This window comes from Hypanus sabinus, chromosome 1, assembly GCF_030144855.1.
Source record: "Hypanus sabinus isolate sHypSab1 chromosome 1, sHypSab1.hap1, whole genome shotgun sequence".
In the NCBI taxonomy this organism is placed as follows: Eukaryota; Metazoa; Chordata; class Chondrichthyes; order Myliobatiformes; family Dasyatidae; genus Hypanus; species Hypanus sabinus.
This window is the reverse complement of record NC_082706.1, coordinates 31,844,671-31,868,618: the sequence shown is the minus strand read 5'-3', so window position 1 is coordinate 31,868,618 and position 23,948 is coordinate 31,844,671.

The following is a 23,948-nucleotide window of genomic DNA, read 5'->3' as shown; positions in this document are numbered from 1 at the left end:
ATGGTTCAAAGAATTGGAAGGGCCTACTCCACGCTGTATCGCTTAATAAAAATATCTTTAAACTCTCGTGTTGGCATTTTGTGGTACCCAGCTGCTTCAAGGACTCTTCAATTATATCACTGCCTAAGAAGAACATGGTAACCTGCCTCAATGACTATTGTCCAGTAGCACTTACATCCGCAGTGAAGTATTCTGAGAGGTTGGTGATGAAGCATATCAACTCCTACCTGTGAAGCGACTTGGATCTGCTCCTGCTTGCCTACTAGGTCAGCAGTAGATGCCATTTCATTGACTCTTCACTCAATTCTGGACAGCAAAGATGCATACACCAGAATGCTCCACGTCGACTGCAGCTCATCCTCTCAAAACTAACCAATAAGTTTCAAGGCCTAGACCTCAATGCACTGATCCTCGATTTCCTCGCCTGCAGATCCTAGTCAATTTGAACTGGCAATATCTCCTCCACAATCCTTCTCACAGCTACACCACAGGGCTGTGTGCTTAGCTCCCTGCTTTACTCGCCTTACATTTATGACTGTGAGGCTAAGAGCAGCTTCAATGCCATATTCAAGTTTGCTGATGGCACAACTGCCATTGGCCAAATTAAAGGAGATGACAAATCAGCATATAGCAGGGAGACGGAAAGTCCCAACAAAGGGTCTCGGCCCGAAACGTCGACAGTGCTTCTCCTTATAGATGCTGCCTGGCCTGCTGTGTTCCACCAGCATTTTGTGTGTGTTGCTTGAATTTTCAGCATCTGCAGATTTCCTTGTGTGAGACTGAAAATCTGACTGACTGGTGCCACACCAACAAACACTCAATTTTTATTGACTTCAGGAGGAGGAAACTAGAGGTCGATGAGCTAGAGGGTGTTCAGTAACTATGAAAATTCCTCAGTGTTAACTTTTCAGATGATCTGTCCTTGGCCCAGCCATTATAAAGAAAGCATGGCAACACATCTACTTCATTATGAATTTACAAAGATTCGACTTGTCATCTAAACCTTTGACAAAATTCTGCAGATGTGTGGTGGAGAGTATATCGACTGGCTGCATCGCAGCTTGGTATGGAAACACCGATGCCCTTGTAGGGAAAAGCCTACAAAAAGTAGTGGATGCGTTCCAGTCCATCACGAGTAACACCCTACCCACCATTGACCACATCTTCACGGAGCAGGAAAGCAGCATCCATCATCAAGGACCCCCACCATCCAGTCCATGCTGCCATTAGGAAAAAGGTACAGGGGCCTCAGGACCCACACCACCAGTTTCAGGAGCAGTTATTACCCCTCAACCATCAGGCTCTTGAACCAGTGGGGATAACTTCACTCATCCCATCACTGAATTGGACTCATTGTCAAGGACTCTTCATATCATGTTTTTGATATTTATTGCTTATTTATTTATGTATTTATTTATTATTATTATTTTCTCTATTTGTATGTAACACTCACTTTGCCTAGTGGCTTAATATAGAGGTTGATAACCCCCTGCCCAGCCAAACTTGAGAAACCTCGTTTGGGCGGATACTGTGCGATGTGTCCCCTGTTACAAATCAGTACCTCAAAATATTAAGTAGTACACAACATGTGATTAAACAGTTAAGCTTTATACCTCTTACTTTGACTGTATGGTTAGTGGAGAAACAAAATATAAAAGAAAAAGGGCCCAAATCATAAAATGTAATAATAAATAGTCTGTGCACAAAGTTGGAGCTCACACAGTTTAATAGTCCTTCTCCCACCATCGGTCTCCTCCGAGCATTGTCGACCTTTGGACCCCAGCTCGGAGTCCACCCTGTCCGGCGGTCTACCAAATCTCTCCATTCCTGTCTTCTCTCTTCATCTCGCTCCCTCCCTCTGGCAAAAGCCTACGAGATCAACTGCTTCCAGAATCACAAGAAAGAACAATGTTTCCTCATTGGCTAACCCCTGCATTCCAAAACCCCACTATCTCTAGCCAAACCCAAACATTGCTGCTACAGAGAAACCATTACCTCGGCAGTGAACATTACAGAGAAGCCTTAGCAGGGACACATTACAAAGAAGCCATTACATGTACTTGCACAATTTTTGTGGGGTTTTTTTTGCACATTGGTTGATGTCTGTCCCCTTGGTGCAGTCTTTAATTGATTCTATTGTGTTTCTTGTACTTACAGTGAATGCCTGCAAGTAAGGGAATCTGAGCCTTATATATGGTGACATGTAAGTACTTTGATAACATTTTTACTTCGAACTTTGATCAAATCTTTCAGATTTGGAAGGAAACTGGAGCATCCAAAGAGAAACCCATGTGGTTACAGGGAGAACATCCAACTCCATTCATCCAGCATTCTTATTTTATAAGCACACTCCTCTCTAATGCCACCTACCTAGTACCGATACAGTTCCTAATCTCTGGAGTCAAGCTGGCCTTGAGAAGGATGAACATCCATATCCGAAGGAGTTTCTTCAGAATAACAGAAGGTGTTCAGTAGGATCGGTGTGGTGGGAGTAGGGGGGATCTCACTGAAACTTGATCAATACCAAAAGGCCTGGACAGAGTGGATGTGGAGAGAATGTTTCCACCAGTAGGAGTGCCTAGGATTCAAGGCCACAGCTTCAGAACAAAAGGGTGTCTGTTTAAAACAGATGAGGAGGAATTTCTTCAGCCAGAGTTTGGTAAAAGTGTGAAATTGATTGCCACAGAAGGCCGTGGAGACCAAGTTATCGGGTGTTTTTAAAAAAGAGATTGATTGGTATGGGACTTAAGGGTTTCAGAGTGAAGACAGGAGAATGGGGTTGAAAAGGACTTAGCCATGTCTGTATGATGGAGCAGAATTAATAGGCTGAAAGTTCTAATTCGGCTCCTATACCTTATGGTCTTATTGAGATGTCAGAAACAATCATCAGGTTCCTAACATCTGTAGACCATCAGTATTCCGGCCTTGCCCTTGCAACAGACGGAGTAGATTCTTCTCCTGCACACTGCTATGGCTCCTCGGTAGAGATCGTTAAGAGCACCAGATTTCTTGGTGTTTACCTGGTGGAGAATCTCATTTGGTCCCTCAATACCAGCTCCATAGCAAAGAAAGCCCAGCAGCATCTCTACTTTCTGCAAAGGCCGAGGAAAGTCCATCTCCCACCCCCATCCTCATCACATTCTACAGGGGTTGTATTGAGAGCATCCTGAGCAGCTGCATCACTGCCTGGTTCGGAAATTGCACCATCTCGGATCGCAAGACCCTGCAGTGGATAGTGAGGTCAGCTGAGAAGATCATCGGGGTCTCTCTTCCCGCCATCACGGACATTTACACTACACGCAGCATTCGCAAAGGAAGCAGCGTTATGAAGGACCCCACACACCCCTCATACAAACTCTTCTCCCTCCTGCCATCTGGGAAAAGGCACTGAAGCATTCGGGCTCTCACGACCAGACTATGTAACAGTTTCTTCCCCCAAGCCATCGGACTCCTCAATAGCCAGAGCCTGGACTGACACCAACCTACTGCCCTCTACTGTGCCTATTGTCTTTATTGTAATGTCTGCACTGTTTTGTGCACTTTATGCAGTCCTGTGTAGGTCTGTAGTCTAGTGTAGTTTTTGTGTTGTTTTACGTAGTTTCAGTATAGCTTTTGTATTGTTTCATGTAGCACCACGGTCCTGAAAAACATTGTCTCATTTTTACTGTGTACTGTACCAGCAGTTATGGTCGAAATGACAATAAAAATTGACTTGACTTGCTTTGTATATGTCTGAGTTCAGTGTGCACTTTTGTTTCATTCTATGATTTTATGTGGTGCAAAACAGATTGTCATGATAATAACTGAGTAATTCCATTTTGGTAGAGATTGATAAAGATTCCTGTTATATTACACAAACTAACCAAGTAACTGGGTGGTTGGAAAATACATTGGTGCAAGGGGTATGCATTTAGATAGCCTTTCTTTAAATTCAGAGATTGGGTCCATGTGTGACTTCTTTAATGCAGAAATTTACATCTAAAAAGTGGTGTGGCACACATCTTGGAGAACTTGCATCGATTTCTGGTGGGATTTCTGCCATGGCAGGAGACTGGTCTGGGCACCTATCTGCACTAGCTTGTTCATCATTTTCCCGTTGTTGCTTGTGATAATGTTATCAGCGCCCATGACAGAGAGGGGAAAAGAAGTTATACATTTTTACTGTGTACATACGTGGCTACAACTGCACTGCATAAAAGTTTGTGTTTTACAGTTTCTTAGTCTCCAGGTTATTTTGAATTTATTGCCAATTTGGTAATAGGTTTATTATTGTCAGATGTAGTGAGATACAGTGAAAAACTTTTGTTTCCATTCCATCCAGACAGATCACTCCACACATAAGTACATCAAGGTGGCACAAAGGAGAAAAGAATGTAGACTAGCAGAATATTGTGTTACTGTTACAGGGAAGTGCAGTGCAGGAGGTCGAAGTGCAAATGTCATGACGAAGTAGACTGGGAGATCAAGAGTTCATCTTTTAGAGTATGACAGGTTTGTTTAAGTGTTTGATAGAAGCTGTCTTTGAAGCTGGTGGTAGTCACTATCAAGCTTTTGTATCTTCTGCTCAATCGGAGATGGGAGAAGAAAGAATAATCATGGTGGGGGAGGAAGGGGTGTTTCCCAACGGTCAATGGAGATGAGGCTGGCTTGTGTGAGGGACTGGGCTTGCATTCTGTGTAGTTTCTTGTGGTCTTTGGCTGAGCAGCTGCTGTACCAAGCTGTGATGCACCCCCATAGGATGCCTCCTCTGGTGCGTCTATAAAAATCTGTGATTTTTGGAGAAATGCCGAATTTCCTTAACCTATGGAGTGCTCAGGTTTCCTGTGGCATGTTGTTTTTGGTTTGCTCTCCCTTATGCCATGAGCATGTCTGTGTTGAAGGTCTTAAAAGGACCCTGGTTTACAGTCCAGAACACATTCATTTTAAGCAGGTGCTGCTGTTTTGGCCACAGGCAACACTCTGAAAGGCCAAACCATTTCTGCATAAGCAGTTCCCCCCGATAATTCTGTTGCTCAGTGAGCCCCTGGACCACTCTCCATACTGGTGTTCCACAGCGCCGGGGTGTTTCCAGCAGGAATCCTGCATCACTGCTCCCTGCATCCCACAGTTCCTCCTCAGCAGCACGCCAACCTTCGGCTCCTGTGGAGAAGCAATGCTCAGCAGGCGGATCACTTTGCGGTTGTGAGCACAGCAGGCAGCTGGCTCCGGCAACCATGCAGGTCGCACTAAAGGAAAAAGCCCCTGACAGTTTTTCTTCAATGAGAATGTTCCAGTTTTGTCATAACTTTTTGGAGATGCCCTAATTCGAGGCTAGTGCTATATTTAACTTGCAAGATAAAGGCTAACTCTACTTTCTCAGCAATGATTCTGAGGGTTGTTTGCGCAGGGATTCTTATGGTCAAGGGCAGGGCTGTATTTCAGAAGTTATGTAGAACATAGGTCAACTTTTTCATAATTAGGTATAAAAGACATAAAAGTGCGATTTTACCAGGGGGTGATGCTTAAGCATTATGAAAATTACAGAACACAGAACACAGAACATTACAGCACAGTACAAGTCTATCGGTCCATGATATTGTGCCAAACTTTTAACCTATTCTAAGATCAATCTAATCCTTCCCTCCAACATATCTAGATGTCTACATGCCTACGTATTCTCTCCTAAATATTCCTCATCTAGAAGGAGCGAAGAAATTGATAACACTGGACAAGAAAGTTTTTCAAAATCGTTGCTTCCTTAGAAATTATTTTTGTTTTTTTGTTTATTATTTTTGTTTATGCTTGAAGCTGAACACAAATATATCTTCAGACTACTTGTATCGCATAGGAATTTGGACAAACAAGAAATTAACTTTTATTGAATATAATGAGTTTAATTGCAAAATGGTGCTGACACTTTGCAATTGTTCAACTAAGTTAACAATGTTTAGTTGATGATTTTCATTTGTACTCAGTGTCTGATGCTTCTTGCTTAAGTGTCCAACTATAATCAGCCAGTATTGATGGATTCCAGTTCCCCTGATACCATTTCTCCATGACTGCAATGTCCTGGTGACCCATGCTAATCACTGATAGTGCCAAAATTTGCAGGGGGAAAGTCTAAATGGGGGAGTAGGAGATGTATCTTAAGTTACATGTTGCATTTCAACCAGCTGCACTTAGTTTGGGGCTCTGTAGTTGCCAAGAAAATTTTCAACAACATCCTTGACTGCCTTCCATGCGATTTTCTCCATTCCCACTAGATGTTCTTCAAATTGCCTATCAATTGATTTGATTTGTGGACCAACAAAAGTGCCTTCCTTAATCTTGGCATCAGTTATTCTGACTTGAATTATGAATTGAAATAATAAAATGTAGGTGATTTCAAAAAATGGTGCCAAATTCCATGGTGATTTCCATGATCAGCAGCCCAAAATCCATAAGATGCACTGAAAAGTATTCAGGAAGCAAAATCTTTGCTGACCATTGTAATCTGGGATGTAAATTTTGTTTTGCTCCCAAGCTGTGCACCATGTAGCTCTAGGAGTGCAGTGGTGCAGTCACTGTCCTACAGGTCCACCTCAGGTTAGAGCAGGGTTCAGGTCCCGTGAACTCTTTGTAATCCAGACGGTCCACTAATCAGAAATGTGGCTGTGAATTGAGCTCTCTGATGACTGAAGAAGCCTACAGCCCCTCAGCATCTGGTCTCCCAAATGTCCGCTTGTCTAAGTGTGGGGGTTGGTCAGCTGAAGAAGACCTGTGCCGCTCAGAAACCATGGCCCCTGGTTCAGTGATGGTGAAATTCAGGATATGCATTGCCGTAAAAAGTCACTTTTGGCAATGGTAGCCATCAGGATGGCAGAGTCTTGTAATAAGCTGCCTTGTTCACATCGAGAGCTACTTGTTCGTTTCTGTGACTGATGCACCATCAATAACTCACACTGAGACGTAAGGCGAGATATCGGCTTTTATTGACTGGAAGAAGGAACCAGGAGTGAGTGTCCATCATACTATGTCCTGGAGACTGAGGCCGAGCGTCAGGCCTCAGATCGCCTTTATACAGGGGCCTGTGGGAGGAGCCACAGGAGCAGTCAGCAGGGGGCGTGTCCAGACAGGCACATAGTTCACCACAGTGACTGTCCTCTGAAATGTTAATGGCTTGCTTTCATCTGGTTGCTCAGTCTTGTTGGCTGCATAACGTGCCTGAAGCGGCCCCTCAACAAGAGTGAAACTGATTGGATAATTCCATTGCTAAGCAAGCTTGCTGAGCACATTGGAATACCAAAAGGTAGGAGCACAAGTAAGCAACTTAGATCCTCAAACCTGCCTTGTCATTTAATATAATCATGGCTGATTGACGCTGGCTTCAACTCCTCTTCTGAGTCATTTCTCTAGAAATAAGAATCAATTCCTCAATCTTTCAAATATTTATCTATCACCACCTTAAGTATATCTATATCTAATGATCTGTACAGAGTGACTGGAATTGACTTTTTGAAAGTAATTTGTATGCAAATATTATCAATTTATTACATTTTATGGAGAATATGTTCTGCTTGTGTTGGATGAAGTTGCTGTAGTTCCTGTTATATTATTGTCCCCCTAGACTTAGAAACTGTTTCTGCATTTCAATTGACACCATGGTGCCTGGCAAAGAGTTAGACAAAGCACATAACTGATTATGTAGCAATTAGTGCAGAGTATTTTTGTGCTAGTTAAAGCAGGATGACCTGTCTTCGATTGTAATTTAATGCTATTTAAGCACAATACTGCAGTGTCAGTGCATGTGCTCTGATGCCATACTTCGTTCTATTGACCTCATTGTCAGGATTTTATAGCGATTGGAGAGCAAAATAAATATCTACATGCTGGAAATGGCCAAGGAAGCACACCAGTAGCCTTGTGTCCTCAGAAGACTAAGGAAATTTGGCATGCCTTAACAATTTCTTATAGATGCCCATAGAAAGCAATTTATCCAAGTGTATCACAGCTTGGCATGTCTACTGCTCTGCAAGACCAGAAGACGCTGCAGTGAGATGTGAACGCAGCTCAGCCCAGCCTTCCTTCCTTTGACTCTGTCCACATCTCCTGCAGCGGCCCTCATAATCAAGGACCCCTCCCGCCCCGTCATCACTCTTCTCCCCTCTCCCGTTGGACAAAAGTGTCAAAAGCTTGAGAGCCACCAGACTCATCCTACCATTATCGGCCGCTTAAGCATAATTACAAAATGCTAGAAGCTGAAATTGTGAACTTTTAACCTTTCAGTCTACCTTGTTATGGACTTTGCACTTTATTTGTCCTCCTGTTCTGCTTTTCCCTTGAAATAAAACAGTATGTTTTAATTTCTGTTTTAGTTACGTTTATTTTTATTTTCACTTAAGGATATGGCATGTTACCAGGTCCTTCAGGCCCAATGGGCCTCCACCACTCAAATAAACCCAAGTGACCAATTAACCAATTAACCTACTGAACCATACATCTTTGGTTCCTAAGGTTGTCAGAGCCGGGGGTGGTTGTGGGGTTAAGCTCCCACTACTTATGAAGTGCTCCACATGGTGTGTGTCTCTAACAGCTGCTGACAACCAACACCAACTTTTGGCCTACACACGCGGCTTAGCTACTAGGCCCGGTGGAACTGTTTCTACCGACAAGAGAAAGGGCAAAGGCGGACCACTGTCACCTCAAAACCAGTTGCTTCGGGCAGGTGGAGCTCATCAGCCTTGGACAGCAGTCCGCCTAGGAGAAGGAAAGCTCTGATTTTCAACCTCCGTTGCCTTGCGACCGTACCCGCCCATGGGAAAGGCTTTGGGAGTAAACCCTGAGGAAGAAATCTGGAGCCAGGGTCCCTAAGGCAGTTTGATGCTTTACTCTGACAACCTCTGTGACGACACTGGTGCCAAGTTGTATCGGTGCTTGCCCTTCCCTTGGACTCCATCAGTGACGTGGAGAGGGGGAACCCGCTTCATGGGCAACAGCCGGTTCTTCAAACCTTCCTGCCCAGGCTTCACCCTGGAGAGGACACAGTCCACCAGAGGCGCAAACCCATGATCCCCGGGATTGACGGATGTCTACTACTATGCACATCTTTGGAATGTGGGAGGGAACTAGAGCCCCTGGAGGAAATCCATGTGGTCATGGGGAGAATGTACAAGCTCCTTACAGGTAGCAGTGGGAAATGAACCTGGGCCTCTGGCACTATAAAGCATTACACTAACCACTGTGCCACTGTGCTACCCCAAGTCCTGCATTCTGTTTTTTTTAACACCTCTGTGTAATTATGTACGGCACGACCAGTCCAGGTGGCATGCACGCACTGTTTCTCACCGTGTCACAATGATAAACCAATTCCAATAAAAGCTGGAAATGCTGAAAATACTAGCAAGTCAGGCAGCATCTGAGGTGAAAGTGTGTGAGAGTCAGCATTTCATGGGTTCCAATGAAAGAACACCCTGATATTTAACTAATTCTCTGCTCTCAGATTCTACACGATGTTTGTACTTTCAGCATTTGTGTTTAGCTCTGTAGACCAAGGCCAAATTTCTAGACCAGTCTACTTAAGCAGTAAAGGAAACAGAACGTGGCTGAAACTACAGAAATTTTACTTAATAACAGTGGATTAATTTCTCCAGCAAAATGCAGGGTGGATGATAGGTAAATTATCTGTATACAATCGGTCTTAGCCTCTGACTGCAGTGTGGGTGCTAGGACTGATCCACAGGCACTGACCCAGTCATTCTCAATCTGGCTGCAAATAACATTACCACCGTGTATAGCCGTCTTTAAGTTAAATCAACTAGGCAGACTTATTTTATATCATTGTTTTGGCACCAAATATACCAATGCTGTGGAAAACATTATCTGTGTGCAATCAATCAAGCATGGTTTTCATTAAGTCTGCACATTAAAATATTCTTTGTTTCTTTTTTTAAGTGCATAACATTAATTCTAAGGCAGAAAATCTACAAGCTATACAACTTTGGGCCACATGCTATTTTAAATGATTCAGTAGTAGTTATGATTGATCTTTGGACATCCCAGACTACATTGCACTACATGTTCTCTGTAACTGTAACATTTTAATCTGCTCTCTTGTTGTGTTCCCTCGCACAATTACAATGCGCCGTTGTAATGAAATGATCTTTATGGATGATGTGCAACACACAGTTTTCCACTGTAACTTGCTACATGTGACATTAATAAACCAATTTACCAATTTAAAATCCCCAGGAACATGGCAGAGAGAAAAAAAAGTGGATAATTAACGATTAACGAATGGGCTGCATTTCAACCTAAGATTAATTTTATTTCTTTAGGACTTCAGCTCAAGGAGATCCAAGATTGAAATTGAAATTGGGATTGAAATTTCACGTATTGGATTACATGAATTATTTCTGGTACTAAATTCAGTCTAGAGATGAATTACAGTAACATTTGGGACATTATTCCAACTGGCTGTTCTTCAGTCTATCAACATTACTCATTCAATATACAACACCATTTGGTGCAGTGGACGAGATGATCTATTCAACTGTTCTGAGATGAATCCAACCACGCTTGTAATCCAAAGTTTTTATTCCAGTATATTACTTTTGTGAGAGTTTTGGATTTTATTTTGCTCCATCAACACCTATGAGCATTAGGGGCATCCCAGTGATACCATTTCTTATGTGGATAAAGATGACACTGTGACCCATGTAGTGAGTTGTAACTTGAAAGCCCCTCAGAGTATGTGTTACTTGATATCATTAATTCTGTTCAATTTAAGGGAATGTTTTATTCCATATGGGAATGTCTGGATGAGGGTTTGCCAATGACTCTCTACTGCTAATGAAAAACAGCATGTAACACAATATCTTCCATTTATATAGTGTTTTATTGCATCCCAAGACCCAGCGTCTGAGTTTTATCTAATAAACTAATTCAAACACCCAACATTCATGCCAGGATGGAAGCTTGTAGCATGTTTTCTCTGGCAGGGAAGTCTAGGATCATGGATTCCAGTCTCAGGATAGGGGCAGGATGCTTAATTTGGGGATGAAGAGAAATTCCTACACTCGCAGGGCTGTGAGTATTGGGAATTCCCTCACCCAGAAGGCTGTAGGGGCTGAGCCTTTGAGTCCACTCAGAACAGAAGTTGTTTGACTTCTGGATCTTAAGAGAATTGAAGGGTATGAGGATGGAGCAGGAAGATGGACCTAAGGTAGAAGATGAACGAGCAGTGATTTTAATGAATGGTTGGTTAGGATTCAACATTCAAGTTTATTTGTTAGGTGCGCATCAGAATATACAGTGAAATGCGTCATTTACAACTCCAATCAAAATACCTTAGGGCATGCTGGGGCAAACAAGTGCCACCACACGTTCTGTGCCAACATAGCACAGCCACAATGCTTGACAGAATGACACAAAGCACAACAAGCAAAGTAGCATCAACAGCAAAATGCAATCCATTCTTCCCTCTCTCCGATACACATATGCAGCTCTTTAATAGTTGTTCAGGCTCAAAGACCTCCTATCTGCTTACATGCACTCCAGTTGAATCATTTATGGAGATATTCTCTGCACTGAAAGCATAGTTCTTGAAAGAAATGGGCTTTAAAGAGTGCTTCCTGGAGGAGAGAGAGGTGGGGAGGTTCAGGAGCTTGATCCGCAGTCTGAAGGAGACAGGATTGTGTGAAAGAAGTGGAATGTATGAAATCAACACGAACTCAGCAGGTCGGGCTCATTTCAACGGATGCTGTCTGACCTGCTGAGTTCCTCCAGCGTGTTGTACGTGTTGATTTGACCACAGCATCTGCAGCGTACTTTGTGTTTGGAGCATATGAAAGATGCCCAGATTGGAAGAGAGCAGAATTCCCAGTGATTGGAAGGGGAATCAGGTGGGGTGTGTCCACGATGATTCAAAAATGTGATGGATAACTGAAAAACAAAATCATAAACACAAGAGATTCTCCAAATGCTGAAAACCCAGAGCAGCACATACAAAATGTTGGAGGAATTCAACAGGTTATCAGAAGTGTTTCAGCCACAATGTCGACTCTTTCTTCCCCTCCGTAGGCACTGCCCGGCCTACAGCGTTCCTTCAGCATTTTGTGTGTTTTGTTGAAGCAGGAAACGGTGCAAGTTAGTGAGCACAAATGCGTCTGGGTGTGTGTTAGGTGAAGGGCTTGGAGTTCCAGAGTTTACGACTAGTTACAACATGTTGCAGATATAATAAGTCATAGGTGAGCCTGCACTTGCAATATTATGTACAGTTTTGGTTGCCAGGTTATAGGAAAGACATTGTCAAGCTGGAGAGACCTCAGAAGACAGTTATGAGAATGCTTCCTGGGCTAGAGAGGCTGGCTTACAGTATAGGGAGACGTTGGCCACGCTGGATCTTTATTCCCTGGAGTGCAGGAGAATGAAGATCTAAAGTTATGAGGGATAAGAAGAGACAGGAGCAGAATTGGGCCAATTGGCTCATTGAGTCTGCTCCGCCATTTCATTATAGCTGATCCATTTTCCCTCTCAACCCCATTCTTCCACCTTCTCCCCGTAACCTTTCACACCCTAACTAATCAAGACCCTATCAGCCTTAATTACACACAATGACCTGGCCTCCAGAGCAGCTTGTGGCAAAGGCTACAACAGATTCACCACTCTCTCACTAACAAAATTTCTCTTCATCCCCATTCTAAATGGGCATCTCTCTATTCTGACGCCGTGCATTCTGGTCCTAGTTTCCCCACTAGAGCAAGCACCTTCTCCACATTCACCCTATCACTCAGCTTTTTCAATATTCGATAATTTTCAATGAGACCCCATCGTTGTTCTTTTAAATTCCAGCAAGTACAGGCCCAGAGACTTCAAACGCTCCTCATACGACAACAGTTTCATTCCCGGAATCATTCTTATGAACCTCCTCTGAACCCTCTCTCCCTCTCTAAAGTCATCACATCCTTTCTTAGACAAGGTGCCCTAAACTGCTCACAGTGCTTCAAGTGAGGCCGCACCAGTGCCTTACGAAGCCTCAGCACTACAGCCTTGTTTTTGGTTGACGGTTATATGCATTCCTTAGGGTTGGGGAACCCATAACTAGATGGCACAGATACAAGATAAGAGGGGAGAGATTTCAATAGTTCATTAGTTCCATTTAATATCAGAGAATGTATTCAAAATATAACCCGAAATTCTTATTCTCCGCAGCCATCTTCAGAATAGAAGGAAAACCCCCAAAGAGTGAATGTCAGGAAAAAAAACCACACAGGAACACTGAAGTCTCCATACCATAAGAACCCCTGCCCCCTCCCTCGCACAAGCAGGTGCACCCACTAAAGTGGACACTGAGTGTATAAAAATGCAAAGTTTCTGAGACGAAGGGTCTCGGCTCAAAACGTTGACTGTACTTCTTCCTATGGATGCTGCCTGGCCTGCTGCGTTCCACCGGCATTTCGTGTGTGTTGACTGAGTGTATAACCAGAGTCTTTCAAGGGAAGATAACTCCAGGGGTAATAAAATGCACTGGTCATTGTCTTCTGAAATTTTGGTATTTGGAAACTTTACCTATGGCTTGGAGTGTGTCAACTACTGTATGTTCAGTAGTTCAATAGTTACATTAAGTATCAGAGAACATATTCAATATACAACCTGAAATTCTTACTCTCCGCAGACATCCTGAAAACAGAAGAAACCCCCCCCCCCCCAAAGAATGAAAGTCAGAAAGAGGCCCGCCTGCCCCTCCCACACACACGCATAAAGCCCCTCTAGCATAAAGCATCAGCATTCCCACCACCCACTGTGTAAGCAAAAGCAAAGGCCCCAAAGAGAGACCACGATCTACAGTCCATCAGAAACCAACTGTTCAATTCAATATTACGATGTCCCACAAGCTCTCTCTCGAACAAGGGAGTCAGATATCGCTCCTTCCACAGTGACAGTGGAGGTAGCAATCTCTATTTCGACGTTACAGCTAGTTTGAAGCATTGTTTTTTTATTTTCAGCTCCCTGACTCGAGAATCAGCAAATCGATTACCCAGTGTGGAGCCTTCTGACACCCACTCTTGTCGTCTTCGATGTTCTGCCTCCCGTGACACTGGCAAGATTTCAAGTCCACAGGGCTGCTTAGGCCCCAAAGGCGCCTGAGCTCAGGCCGAACCACTCGGCGAGCTCCAAGAACAGCAACACACCATCGTGCAGAACCGCAGATTTTGAGTTCTGCTGTAGATGAAAGACCCAGTAGGACCCAGCAACCCTGAAAAGGAAAAATAGAGACGTTAAGTTTTAAAGAGACCTGAGTGTAATGTGTTTACACTGAGGGCAGTAAAAATGAACTGTCAAGGAAGTGGCTGAGGTGGGTAAAATTTTAACATGGAGGTTTATGTATGGAAAGCAGGAAATTGGGTCTAACAGGATGGCTGCTGTGGTCAGCATGGACCAGCTGGGCCAAAGGGCCTATTTCCATACTGTGTTACCCTGTTACTCCATTAAATGGCTTCCGGTTTACAGCAGGTCTGTCAAGGGATGCATTGTAGAAGCTGTTTCTCAAAGGAATGGGGATATAGACGAGGGTTTCAGCAGTAAATAGACAGAAAGAGGGTAGAAGTGGGCACTATTACAGAGGTTAGACCATAAGACATAGGAGCAGAATTAGGCCATTCAACCCATCAAATCTGCTCCACCATTCTATCATGATAGATCCTGGATCCCACTCAACCCCATACTCCTGCCTTTTCGCCATATCCTTTGATGCCTTGACTGGTCAGGAAATGATCAACTTCCACCTTAAGTACACCCATGGACTTGACCTCCACTGCAGTCTGTAGCAGAGCATTCTACAGATTTACCAGTCTCTAGCTAAAAAATTTCCTCCTTTCCTCTGTTTAAAGGGTCACTCTCAATTTTGAGGCTGTGCCCTCTGGTTCTGGATACCCCCGCTATAGGAAACATCCTCTCCGCATCCACCCTATCTAGTCCTTTCAACATTTGATAGATTTCAATGGGATCCTCATTCTTCTAAATTCCAGTGAGTACAGGTCCAAAGCTGCCAAACCTTCCTCATATGTTAACCTCTTCATTCCCAGAATCAGCTTTGTAAACTTTCTGCCTTTCAGTTATCCATGCCAGTATCTTCTAAATTCCAGTGAGTACAGGCCCAAAGCTGCCAAGCTCTCCTCCTATACTAACCCCTTCATTCCTGGAATCATCCTGTTGCCTCCTGCCTGTCAGTCATTCCGCTATCCCTACCTGAAGCCTCATGAATGGCCTCTGAAATGCCTCTGAAAATCCACGTAAATGACATCCACTGCCTCTGCTTTGCCAACTTTGCTTGTTACTTCCTCAAACAACTCTTACCAGGCAAGATTTCCCTTTATAGAAATCACGTTGGCTTTGCCTTATTTTATCACTAGTCTCCGAGTATCCCCAGGTACCTCAGAGTCTCAGATTATAATCCTTTCCCGACACTGAGGTTAGGCTAACTGGCCTATAATTTCCTTTCTTTTACCCTCCTCCCTTCTTACAGGTTAAATAAGGCAGCCAGACCGTGAATGGGGCCAGTGGATTGATTCTGGCACTGTAAACAGAATGAGTCAGATGGACTCAGTGATGAGAGAACTGGGAAGAAGCTGAAAGGCTACTTCTACTCCGTAAATTGCCAGTGTTCAAGTGCTTTGTCCAGCTGCATGTGGTAGCAGGTTCCATGTTAACTTACGAACTATGCAAGGCTCTGGGGAGGGAGCAGAGAAGCCTTCTAAGTAACTCCTCTGAACAGCTGACGCAGACATGCTAGGCCTGATCCCTGGTCAGCTTTTCTTCCTGTTGTAGATGCTTTCCTCACGATAGCTGGCAAGTGCTTCCCTAACACAGCTGTCAGGCGTATCTCCATCCAGAGCTGGTTGATTTTTCCCAGCCCACAACTGGCAGAGTTGATAAGTATTTCTGTCCACAGCTGGTAGCTGTTTCTCTGTCTACAGCTGGCAGATGTTTCCCTCTTTACAGCTGGCACCTGTTTCCCTGTCCACAGCTGGTAGGTGCTTCTCTACCCACATCTGGCAGAAGTTTCCCTCTTTACAGCTGGCACCTGTTTCCCTGTCCACAGCTGGTAGGTGCTTCGCTACCCACATCTGGCAGATGTTAACTTCACTACATCTGGTAGGTGCTTCCCTTTTCGCAGTTGGAAGGCATCTCCTGGGCAGAGTTGGTAGGTATTTCCTGACCATGTTTGATAGGTGCTTTCCAGACTACATCTGGCAGGTGTCTCCTGGGCAGAGTTGGCCAGTGTTTCTCTTTTCACAGCTGGAAGACATTTCCCTCACTACAGCTGGCAGGAGTTTCTCTGTCCACAGCTGGTAGGCATCAAAGGAACCTGGTGAGGCCATTCCAGTTGCCTGGCTGATGGAGCACATGTTCAAAGCTGCAGAGAAGCAGGGCACTGAGCTTCCAATATTCCATCAGTGCTGTCTCAACACTGTCCCCAACTGATTGGAGGGATGTGACTGTTAATTTATTGAAAAGTTTCTCACTGATGTATGCATTGTCATTTTGGAGGAAGGAGACTGGGAGGATGGAGATGAGATGGTGGTTGCCAAGGACAGTGAAGCCAAGGTTTTCTTCAACACACTGTGAGGGATAATTGCACAAATGTGATTAGAGGGCCAGAATTCCGATTGCCTACTATCCCATTTGATGTACTGAATGGCCATCTTCTGTGCTGTAACAATATTTATTTATCTATTGAAATAGAGCATGAAATCGACCGAGTACCACCCAACAATCCACCAACTTAATCCCAGTTTAATCACTGGAGAAGTTCCAATGGCCAATTACTTACTGATTGGTATGCCTTTGGACTTTGGGAGGAAACCAGAGCACCCAGAGGAAACCCACACAGTCACGGGGAAAAAGTACAAACTCCTTCCAGGCAGCGGTGGGAATTGGACCCAAGTCACCTGTATTGTAATGTGTTGTGCTAACCACTACGCTCTGATTAGGTACAGCCTATTAGAAGGTGCACAGAAGGAAGGGCAAAGAGCAGGTATCATTACCCACCTGATGGCCAATCAGCACGCAGTGTAGTTAATGTATACAATAGTCAGCATAATGACACAGACAAGTTCTGCATTATTTAATAGGAATATTCATCACTTTTTGATTTGTTGGTGAGTCAGTTGGGAGTCGTCCAGAGCTAGAGGAGCCTGAAGACAGTGTAAAGGAAAACCAGTCTGGTTAAGTTGACTCAAGTTCTCTCTTCATCAATGCTGTCTGCTCAGCTGAGTATTTCCAGTATCTTCTGTTTTGATTAATTAGCAGAACACTTCAAAACCCAATCATTCACACTCATTGAAGTGTTTTGTTCTCAAGCAGAGCCTTGGGAATCTGCTGATAATTTGGAACAAGAGCAGGGTATTACTTGATCAAACATGTATTAGTAGGCGGGAGGGCAAATTGACATAACAGAGACTCAGGGATTAAGCTAATATAGCTGTAGGTATACAGACAGAACAGCCAGAAAATAAAACTACAGACTTGTGTCAAGCATTTAGTAGTTGTAGTTATTGAAAGATGATTTAACCTTGACTCCAGGACAGGGGCAGAGAGTTGCCCCAGAAGCGATAAAGACCCTAAAATCTTGTATATACAGTACATAGATATTTTTTGAACAACTAAAAGATGTCAACTTATGTCAAGAAATCTTGACCGTGGCTGGTGACTTATTTTGGCTGATCATGGCTCCCTGGATTTGGGAGAATGGGCAAAGAAATGGTGGACGGAATATAGTGTAAGGAAGTGCATGGTCATGCATTTTAGTAGAAGAATAAAGGCATAGGCTGTTTTCTAAATTAGGAAAAAAATCAAAAATCAGAGGTGCAATGGGACTTGGAAGACCTTCTGCAGGATTCCCTTAAGGTTAGTTTGCAGGTTGAGTTGGTGGTAAAGAAGGCACATGCAACGTTAGCATTCATTGTGAGAAGACTAGAATACAACAACAAGGGTATAATGCTGAGACTAAGGCATTGATCAGACCACACTTGGAGTATTCTGTGCAGTTTTGGTCCCCTTACTTAATAAAGGATGTGCTGGCATTGGAGAAGATCCAGAGGAGGTTTATGAGAAGGATTCAGGGAATTAAAGGGTTAACATATGAAGAACATTTTTTTGGCTCTGGACCTGTACTCACTGGAGTTTTGAAGAATGAGTGGGGATCTAATTGAAACCTATCAAATATTGGAAGGCCTAGATACAGTGGATGTGGAAAAAATGTTTCCGAGAGTAGGTGAGTCTAGGAGCAGAGAGCACAGTCTCAGAACCAGGCACAGAGATGAGGAGGAAGTTCCAGTGAATCAGTGGAATTAATTGCCACAGGTGGCTGTGGAGGCCAAGTCATTGACTATATTTAAAGTGGAGGTTGGTAAGTTTTTGATTAGTAAGGACATCAGATGTTACAGAGGGACTGCAGGAGTTGAAATGGATAATAAATCAGCCAGGATACTGTTAGAAGAGTAGACTCAATGGGCTGAATGGACTAATTCTATTCCTACATCTTATGGTTTTACATCAGTCTTACCTATTTGCCTGACCTGCTTGCTTCCACTCCCATATACTTCAGCACAGGAAAAGGCCCTTCGGCTCCTGATGTTGTGCTGACTTAATTAAACTAGTAATTAAATGCCTAACTAAGTTAGTCACTTCTGCATATACAATGTCCATAACCCTCCATTATTTGCACAAATAGGTGCCTATCCAAGAGCCTCTTTAATACCTCCATCGTATCATCTTTGGCAGCTCTATCCAGGCAACTTCATGACAACTCTCTTCTGCACTCTTTCCCTACCTTTAATACCCTTCCCATAATGGGTAACCAGCATTTGTTTATGAAACTACAGCATCATTTCCCAACTCTTGAATTCAGTTTCTTGAGGACGAAAGGTGAACTCGTCATATGCCTTTTTTACCAACATACCAGCCCATTCAGCTACTTTCGGGGAACAATGGGCTTGGACTACAAGACCCTGAAGGTCCCTACTCTCCCCACTCCCTCTGCCCAGGGTGCTCTCCTACTTTGCCCCAGCCAGGGACCTCACCTCAGGTGAGGGTGCACATTGAAGCCTCGCCATTTCGGCAAGTTTGGCTTCACTCTGTATGGTTTGTAAAATAGGGGAAAACAATCCAGTGGCAGGCAGAGAAAATGATTGAAATGCTCTCTTGGAACATCACCAAAGGGTGTCAACATCGACCCGTACCGCAGCGAACTATGAGCTTTGCACCATCTGGTTGGGCATACCTGCATGAAAGAAGTGGTGCTCAGTCATATAAGGAAAGTAGACTGGAGGAAGAAAAGAGGAAAAGGGAATCTGAAAAATCAAGAACTGCTGATACCACAGTAGCCCCCACACTCCTGTCACTTGTGTGAAAGGAGCTGTGGAGCCCCAGTTGTTCCAATCAGCCTTCTCCATTTACAGTGCAATACTATAGACTGGATGTGTGATCAACAGCTTCACCCACTAACTCACTCCTCCACACACCCAACCACCAACACTTTATTATTTATGGCTTCATCATTCTCCACAAAGACAGAACAGCTCATTCTCTTAAAGGCAGAGGAGGTGGTGTATGCATTATGATTAACTTATTCTGGTGCACTTATCCGGCGGTTCTGTCTCTGTCCTGCTCACCCGACCTGAAAATCTAGTGGTCAAACGTCATTCATTTTATCTGTCGAGGGATCATCCAGATGGCGGTGTACATTTCAACTCACGCCAAAGTCAGGCAGGCTCTGGAGCAGCTGAGCAACATAATTGGCAGACACAAAACTGTACACCCCAATGCCTTCCCTTTGGACAGGAAGGAGAGTGATTGGATTGACTGTCTCATTGTTGCTTCAGCAGTTGAACGCTGTCCTGTGGGAAGTATTCCTGTTGGATCACTGCCACTAGACAGAGTGCCAGTCACACCACATCGTGAGAACCAACTTAATAGAAAGGATAGGTTTGCTATTACAAAGACTACTCCTTCCACAGGCAGAGGCATCTCCACAGAACTATTTCCTTTTGCATGGAAGGGTTTACTTTAACCTCATGAACTTTTAAGTTGTTTACAAAACCTGAGGCTGCCACTGTAACTGAGTACTGGCCACACTCCAAGGAGGGGACACAGCGATGGGAGTGCTTGTTCATGAATCACAAAAAGTTGGCTTGCAGATACAACAGGTTATTAAGAAGGCAAACAGAATGTTGGCCTTCATTGCTAGAGGGATTGAATTCAAGAGGTCATGCTGCAACTATACAGGGTACTGGTGAGGCCGCACCTGGAGTACTGTGTGCAGTTCTGGTCTCCAAACTTGAGGAAGGATATATGGGCATTGGAGGCAGTGCAGAGGAGGTTCACCAGGTTGATTCCAGGGATGAAGGGGTTAACCTATGAGGAGAGATTGAGTCGCCCGGGACTATACTCTCTGGAGTTCAGAAGAATGAGAGGGGATCTTATGGAAACATACAAAATTTTGAAAGGGATAGATAAGATAGAAGTAGAAAAGTTGTTTCCATTGGTAGGTGAGACTAGAACTAGGAGGCATTGCCTCAAGGTTCAGGGGAGAAGATTTAGGATGGAGATGAGGAGAAACTGTTTTTCCCAGAGAGTGGTGAATCTGTGGAATTCTCTGCCCAGGGAAGCAGTTGAGGCTTCTTCACTAACTATATTTAAGATACAGTTAGATAGATTTTTACATAGTAGGGTAAGTAAGGGTTATGGGGTAAAGGCAGGCTGATGTAGCTGAGCTTACGGACAGATCAGCCATGATCTTATAGAATGGCAGGGCAGGTTCGATGGGCTGTTGGCCTACTCCTGTTCCTATTTCTTATGTAACATATCTGAACAACTCAAATTACGTTTATTATCAAAGAACGTATAAATGATACAACCTTGAGATTCACAAGGATGTTGCTGATACAGGTAATGTTAATGAAACATTTCTTTTTATTTTATTTTTTTATATTGTTTTTTTAAAGCATTTTCTACATCACTACAGATAGAAAAAAACCCCAAACCAAAATGAAGAAAATTAATACAGTGCAAAAATAAACATACATTAATAATATAATACAAAAAAGATAATTGAGAAAGCACCCAAATAGAAGTCATGTAAAGTTAGTATCCTCCCCAAGCCCCACAGCAAAAAAAAATTCCAGACCAACCACAACACAATATAGAGAATATAAATCAGGACATTCAAACCCCCAAAACTGTGAATACACTTGAAAACAGAAGATAATAATGCCTACTACCAAAAAAGAGAGCTGAAAGCAAGGGACCGAAAAAAAAAAACCTTAATTAAGAAGGAGGTTATGAAAGTACTCAATAAAAGGTCCCCAGACCTTATGGAACTTTATATCCGACTTAAGAACTGAATAATGAATTTTTTCAAGGTCTAAGCAGGACATAATATCATTAAGCCATTGAGCATGTCTGGGCGGGGCAACAACTCTCCATCTAAGGAGGATTAAACGTCTAGCCAGGAGAGAAGCAAAAGATAGTATTCGACACTCAGTCGAACTCAAACGTATATCTGTCTCACCCAAAAAACCAAACAAAGCAATTAAAGGGTTATGTTCTAAGTGGTGCTTCAGAATATAGGATAAAGTTATGAAGACATCTTTCCAAAATTTCTCTAAGCTAGGACAAGACCAGTACATATGAATAAGAGAGGCCTCGCCCCTTTTGCATTTATCACAAAGAGGACTAACATTAGGGTAAAATCGAGATAATTTAGATTTAAACATATGGGCTCTATGAACAATCTTAAATTGTAAAAGGCAATGGCGAGCACAAAGAGAGGTTGAATTAACCGATTTGAGAATCAAGTCCCAAGTCTCATCAGATAAAGAGATATTTAAATCATGCTCCCAAGCCAATCTAATTTTATCCACAGGGGCACGCCGTAAGAATGCTAATTTATCATGAATAAATGATATTAAACCTTTACCCAGTGGATTAATAGAAAGAAATAAATCCATAACATTTTTCTCAGGCATTTCAGGGAAGTTAGGAATTAAAGGATTAATAAAGTGTCTAATTTGGAGATATCTAAAAAATGGGGATTAGGCAGATTGAATTTAGCAGAGAGCTGTTGAAAAGGTGCAAAGTGATTATCAATAAAAAGATCTTCAAAATGTCTAATGCCCTTCCTATACCAATCATGGAATGTTGAATCGTACATAGTAGGTAAAAAAAGGTGATTATGTAAGATAGGACTAGAAGAGGAAAAACCATAGAAACCATAAAATTTCCTAAACTGAGCCCATATTCACAAAGTGTGTCTAACAAGAGGGTTAATAATTAATCTAGACAAACTACTAGGGAGTACAGAGCCAAGAAGTGCAGAAATAGATAAATCTTTAGTGGAACTCAACTCCATTGCCACCCATTTAGGGCACTCCGGTTGGCCATGGAAAAAAGACCAAAAGGTAGCACAATGTATATTGGCTGCCCAATAATATAAACGAAAGTTAGGGAGGGCTATGCCACCCTCTTTTTTTTAGATTTTTGGAGATAAACTTTATTAATTCTGGAACGCTTATTCTTCCACGGGTATGACAAAATAATAGAGTCCAAGGAATCAAAAAAAGTTTTAGGAATAAAAATTGGGATTGATTGAAATAAATATAAAAATTTAGGGAGAACATACATTTTAACAACATTAATACGACCTACTAAAGACATAGATAGAGGTGACCGTTGTGACAGACTCTGTTTTGTAGTATATAAAAGATTGGCAAAATTTTCACAAAAAAGATCTTTAAACTTCCTTGTAACTGTAATCCCAAGATAAGTAAATTAATTATGAACTACTTTAAAGGGGAGGTCACAAAATGCTAATTCTTGTGCTTCTTTATTAATTGGGAAAAGTTCACTCTTATGTAAATTAAGTTTATAGCCAGAAAAATGGCTAAACTGATCAAGAAGTGAGAACATTGGAGGTAAGGATGTAGACGGATTTGAAAGAAAAAGTAATAAGTCATCAGCATAAAGAGAAACTTTATGCTCAACAGCCCCCCTCCAAATCCCAGTCAATTCTGGACAGCTTCGAAATGCTATCGCCAAAGGTTCTATAGCCAAATCAAAGAGAAAGGGACTTAAAGGGCATCCTTAACGGGTGCCACGTTTGAGGTTAAATAACTGGGATTTCTGAAAATTAGTCAAAACAGAGGCAGTAGGACACAGATACAGCAATTTGATCCAAGAGATAAAACTTTGACCGAAGTCAAACTTTTCTAAAACTGCAAAAAGGTAGTTCCACTCTATACGATCAAATGCTTTCTCCACATCGAGGGAAATAACACATTCAGGAATCCCAGTTGAAGGTGAATATAAAATCTTAAATAAATTCCTTAAAAAAGGAAGACGGTTTTTAATAAAACCAGCTTGATCATCAGAAATAATAGAGGGAATAACAATTTCTAATCTATAAGCCAAAACTTTGGCCAAGATTTTAACATCAACATTAAGCAAAGAAATCAGCCTGTATGAGGAACACTCTGTTGGGTCTTTACTTTTTTTCAATAAAAGAATAATAAGATGCCTCATTAAAAAAGGGTGGCAATTTACCATAATTAAATGAGTCAGATAGTACTGAGAGTAACTGAGGAGAAAGAAGTGAAGAGAACTGTCTGGTATGGGTAGGGGTGGGCTACTGCACAGGATCAAAATAAGCTGCAGAGTATCTTTCACTTAGTCATCTCCGTCATGGGCTCTAGCCTCTGTAGTGTCTTGGATATCTTCAAGAAGAGATGCCTCAAAAAGTCGGCATCTATCATTAAGGACCCCACCTCCCAGGGCGTGCTTCCCTCTCATTGCTACCATCAGGATGGAAGCACAGAAGCCTGAAGGCACATAATCATATTCAGGAACAGCTTCTTCCGCCCCCCCCCCCCCCCCGCCAGCTGATTTCTCAATGGTCATTGAACCCATGAACACAACTGCACTACTTTTTTTAT